Here is a 6,228-nt window from a genome sequence, read left to right as displayed (position 1 = left end):
TACCATATCATCTTTCATTACTCCTATATTCTGAATCCACTCTTCATCTTCCGGACGATTCACTGGTCTAATCATAAAAGTTCCAAAATTTGTAACGCTCTGACCACAACCACTGGTTCCCGTCAGTTACTCCTGGTGGGATCATTAGTGTCCTATGCACTTTGTGCACACCCTGTACCAACTTCCTAGTCAGTCACCCATCCTCAAATTTCTCCAAGCCAAGCACACTTATCTTTGACCTTCCTTTCAAATGGGCTCACGAATAACAAGAATTTCATTGTTGATATGAGTAGTCTATCGTTCCTATTAAGCAAAGATGTCACATACACCCTCACTCAAAGGAATCGATGTCCTCTTCGGCCCAAAAGGAATGGTCTCCCTTAGCACACCTCTATGTGCGCCAGTGCCAACATACACATGTGCCTACCGCATGCCACGATGGGCCACACACGCCATGTACATCTCTGCGTCGTGAAGGCTGGCTCTGATACCATTTGAAATGCCATAGCCCGAGCCATCATTTCCAGGTCGTTACTCCTGATGGAATCTAGACTAGCCTGAAAAACCAACACTAGTCTTTCTTGCATACTTTGTCCTCACTAGTGCGCACCTAAGATCAACTTCTTAGTCGGTCATCTATCCTCAAATTGCTCCATGCCAAACACGTTTAACTTTGAGGTTCCTTGCGAATGGGCTCTTGGATAAGAAGGAATTCCTTTTTGATATGAGTAGTCTATATTTCCTATTAAGCCAAGATGTCACACTTAGTCTATTATTTAGATGTAATAGAACTCGATCAGAGTAGTAGAAACTAAGCATGCATGGAAGTGTGATCATTAGCGGGACTCCAAACTTGCTGGGATACTCCTAGGACTCACCCTGGTCAGCGAACTCAACGACGTCTCCACAATCATAGGGATCATCCTAGGGATCTAGCCAAATCAACAAGCGAGATGACTACATTGAATGTACTCGCAAGCAAACAAGATACCAATTTAATCTAAGCAAACTAGAAAATCACCATGAACACCAAATCCAAGTAAAGGTAGTGCACAAACATAAAAGAGTGTGGCCAACCAGATCAATCGATATGGGGCATAACTCAGTGCATAACTTAACCAACAAGTTGGGATCAACGTAAAATAACCGACAAGTTGAGGTCAACACAAAATAACCGACAAGCCGGGACAAGCGTATAGTAAGTAACTTATCTCCAAAAGTGCATACCATTGAGATGCCACAGATTTGTACTTAGTCAGTGAACAAAATTTAACAGGCAAGCTAGGATGAACATAAGGTAAAAAAAGTAACCACTGGGCCGGGTATTAGTAGATAACACAAATTCAATGGGACAAGCGTAAGTAGTAAACAAAAATAACCACTAAGACGAGTGCCATTAGACCCTCAAAAGCAGTGGAAACACCATAAGTAATAACACAAGTGTAACCACTAAGGCAAGTGTCATGAAACCCTCAGAATTAGTGGGACCAATATATGAATTGTAATGAATTAATTGCATAAAACCACCACATTTGGGGTGTTGTTTGCAGAAAACCATGAGGTGACTATTTTTTTGCAAAACCCACAACACTTCTAGTAATCCTTTTGCAAAAAAACATTGATCAGAGTATTTAGAGCATTTGATCACTTTATGACAAGTAGGCTCGGGTTGTAAGACGCTGATTTGGCAACAAAATTGACATAGAACCCCCTAGATCTTAAAAAAGAAAGCAACCAACCCCTCCCCCAGGCATCAGCTCTTTCCTCACGTGCAACAATGGGTGGGCACACCGGCCGACTAGCCCCGCGACGGCACATGAGATGTCCCGCACGCGCCGGCCATGTCTGAGGGCTAGCAGCGCACTATCGGCGGTGGCCACCAGCCTCCGCTCACCCTCGAGCCACCACCTGGTCCTCCTCTATCACGCACTACAACATGGATTTAGGAAAAACGACAACAGGGTGTGGCAGCCATCGGAGCTCGGTCTGGGCGGCGGTGAGCTCCTGGATCCACGACGAGGAGGCGACAGGGTGGTGGTGCACCTCTCCTCTGCGCCCCTGGATCCGTGATAAGGAGGAAGCAGGATGGACGTCGTACCTCTCCTCTGATCCCCTGGACCAAGCGTGTTGACGCACATCACACATTCTCTTGGCGGCCGCGCCCATGCACGCAGGTGGCGACTGTTTTGGTCAGCATACTGGCGTTGTTGAAGAAGAAGCTCTGGCCGTTTGCTCCGCGCCACGCAGCACCCGACGGCTCACTTGTGTCCATCTGTCCCTCGTCTCCGCGTTCGCCCGGCCGACGGTGGGCTTCCGTCGGCAGCTGCAGCTAGCCAAGGGGCAGCCATGGAGGGCAACAGGCGACCGAATCTGGTCCATCCATCGGCAGGGATGCCAAATAGGGTCGATGGGCATGCGGGCGACGCTGGAACAGAGCCACGGCAACGGCGCAAGAGATAAGAGAGAAGGGAAGGAGGGAGCCGGAGTGGAGAAGAGGCGCACAGAGGAGGGGCGCGATGCATTGCTCGTCCAGCTGGGATTGCGGGACGCCAGCGACGCTCTAGAGTAGGACTAGGTGGCGGGGGGAAGGAGAGGGGATTGATTGCTTTTATTTTTAAGATCTAAGGGTGTATATATAAATGTTTTGCCAGGTCAGCTCCTGACAATTTGTCCCACTTGTTAGAAAGTGATTAAACGACCTAGATCACTCGAGCAGTGCTTTTGCAAAAAATTTACTTGATGTGCGGTGTTTTTTGCAAAAAATAGTGACCCCGTAGTTTTATGCAAATGATGCCTCAAAAGTGGTGGTTTTGTGCAATTAACTCAGTTTTAATCGTACTTATACCAACCCACACCATTACTAATCAAACTACAACCATCTCCATAACTAACTTTGGCTGATATTATGCTAACCGACCAGAGCATAATATAGTGAGATGCAAACAAGCAAAGACATGATCGGTATCCCACAAGAAGCAATTCCAAATAAAATCACCAAATGTGTTCCTCACTAAACAAGAAGAAAAAGTAGCGTTCCACCACTACCTGGTAGATCTTAGGGTGGAGATTTTTTACTTTTAGATCTTGTTCATATTCTAATGTTTGTCTTAGATCAAAAGTGTGACTCATCCTGACTCCGACCATTCCTTGGACACAACTACTCAGATAGATTTGACTCTGCAGATGTCGTACAATGTACCCACGCAGTGAAACATCCTTTGCGAAGATCTCTCGCCAAGATGACCCTAAGCCCACACCTTCCTTTTAAAATAGTAGTAAACACACTAACCTTACATTGAGAGAGAGAGAGAGTGACTAGACCTTATCATCTTTTTCGTGATATCATATATCCCCTCACTTAGGACTGTATAAAGTATTCAACTTTACAAGCCAAGTATCTCCACAAGTCAACCGATGCCTATCCCTCTGGTCGTCATATCACTGACCTTGCTCTATAGGTATAACTTAGTAAGAAAATGTGTCCTAAGAACCTATCAGGATCTCCCAACAGTTTACATTGTCCTACTGAAAAATGTCATTTTTAATGCACTTTGGACTCGATCAAGCTGGTAGATAATTAAAGCTTACCACATAGACAACTTTACAACAAAACTACAAACAACATATCAACACAATATATTGAACTAGAGTCAACTAGGTGTTGTAATGCTGGATTAACGATGGACCTTGCTCGGAGAAAAAAAATCTAGGGCCTTTCATGGGATAATATATCGAACATGTTCCCATTGTGCTTTGCATAATTGTGTTTTGCATAATTGTTCTTGGAAGCATACTGAGCAGGATCAGGTTATATATTCAACAAAGCGCTGAAACGATGCACTCTGTCTTTTCTTGAACACGCACCAGGTATATGTCAAAACCATTTTATGTAACTGTGGAATCGAGTTTGGAGCTGAAATGTTCCCACATACAAAAGGCAGAATTGAAAACGCGCCCATGACTGTTAACGATTACAGACCGATCACCTTGCTTAAGTGCTGCCTAAAGCTATTGACGAAGCTACTAACCAATCGATTGCAACGCATTATTCTTCAACTAGTCCACCGAAACCAATATGGCTTCCTCAAGGGGAGAACCATCCAAGATTGCCATGCATGGGCTTATCAGTACACTTATTAATGCCATGCATCTGGCGGGAGATCATCCTTCTTAAACTCGATTTTGCCAAAGCATTCGACACAGTTGCACATGCACCCATGATTAACATAATGAGACATATGAGCTTTAATGAGCGTTGGATATCCTAGATTAATTGCCTCTTCTCCTCTGATCGATCTTCGGTCCTCCTGAATGGTGTACCCGGCCGACAATTCCCATGCAGGTGTGGGGTCAGACAGGGCGACCCACTTTCGCCGTTAATTTTTGTCCTAGCCGCAGAGTTGCTCCAAGCAGCTATTAACGACGCTTTCCACCAAGGCAGGCTTGATCTTCCGTTTCCATGCATTGGGCAAACTGATTACCCAGTCCTTCAATATGCCGATGATACGCTTATTGTCCTCCCTGCATGCACTCGCCAAGCCACTATTGTTAAGCAGATTTTGACTGATTATGCCTCCTCGATTGGCCTCAAGATCAACTTCCACAAATCCACGTTGATCCCGATTAATTTGGATGCAGCTGCTACGATCAATCTTTCTGGTATCTTTGGATGTGCAGTTGGGTCGATGCCATTTACATATCTTGGCCTCACAATGGGCACCACTCGACCTACGATCCAAGAGTTTATGCCTTTGGTCTACAGATTAGAGCGACAACTGACACCTACTATTGCATTGATGTTGTACGGTGGCAAGTTATCTTGGTTGAATGCCTCGGTCACGTCCCTCCTGGTGTTTTCCATGTGTACTCTCAAATTTCCACCGAAGCTCATCGAGATCCTTGACAAAATCCGTCGCAAATGCCTCTGGACTAAGAAAACTGAACAAGGTGATAATCATGAAATTTTGAGTCGCGTTAAAAATAATTTTTAAAAAATTATATCAAAATAAAATTCAAAAAACAATTATCCGCAAAAAATGAATGAAATTTAAAATCTTAAATAGCAAGATGCCTGTGTGTTGCATGGAACATGAAGATACATTTGTACGAGTAGTTTATCTTGTGAGAGAAAAGACGATCTTTTAATGTAATTGCTAGTTGGCTTTGGTTTTTATAAGAGTAGAGAGTAGAGAAATCCAGAAAAAAATGATATTTTAATGTAGTTGCCAGTTGGCGTTTAAAAATTTACAGCCCATTTCTTACAACTTATAGCCCATTTTCTGGGGAAGCCCATTTCTTACTACTTTACATCCCTCCCTCCTCGTCTTGAAAGATTTGCTGCCCAGCGGGGCTAAGAAAAGCAAGTAGGCCTCGGTTTTGGTGTTCTCCAACAAAAAGAACTAGGCTAGCCATTTGCAGAAAGAAAAAAGATATCAACTGGGCTCGTCATGTGCTTAAATAAAAGCGTAAGCGTGGGCTAGACGGGCCACAGCCGCCGCACAACGCGTAGTTGAGCTTCGTCTCTGAAACTAAAAAAACAACTGGGCGAGCTGCTGGGTCCCTGGTGTTATCCGCTTGTTGTGTAATTTTAACAAATACGCTGCTGCGCCGGCCTATGCATCGCCGATGTGAGATGAGACGTCGATGACTTGTCCTGGCGACATGCTGCCGTTGGTGGACTCCACGTCTGCCTTGCTGAAGTCGACCGCGTCCTCGTCCTTGTCGTCGTCGCTACCCTCAAGGCTATAGTACTCATAGTAGTGGCTGCGCCAGAGCTCGTGTTGGTACTCCACCGCCGATTCCTCGATGGACGGACTCTTCTCTACCTCGACCTTGGCCACACGCAACTCCTTCTCCCGGCTCTCCTCGATCTCCGCCGCCTCCAGCATCTCCAACTCCCGCTCGGCGACCTCATGAAGAAGCAGGTGCTCCATGGCCACCGCCGCCTTTTTAGACGTGGGTTGCATGCTGGAGTCCGAGGTGGCTTGGAATATCTTGGCGTGTGCATCCTCGATCTTGGCGTGGATGGCCTCGACCCAAGCCAGGGCGACATCGGTAGCACGGATGGTAGCTCGAGCGCTCTCGGCGTTTGCAGCCGCTGTCGCAGCAGCAGCTGCAGCCATCTCGGCTGTCGTGGCTGCCCTGTCGGCTGCCGCAGACACCTTCTCGGTGGAAGTGGCTGCGCTCAATGCGAATGCAACGACACTCTCGGCATAGGCGGCCGCGCTC

This window comes from Triticum aestivum, chromosome 5A (genome assembly GCF_018294505.1).
Source record: "Triticum aestivum cultivar Chinese Spring chromosome 5A, IWGSC CS RefSeq v2.1, whole genome shotgun sequence".
In the NCBI taxonomy this organism is placed as follows: Eukaryota; Viridiplantae; Streptophyta; class Magnoliopsida; order Poales; family Poaceae; genus Triticum; species Triticum aestivum.
The sequence above is the reverse complement of the archived record's forward strand: the minus strand, read 5'-3'. Positions refer to the sequence as shown.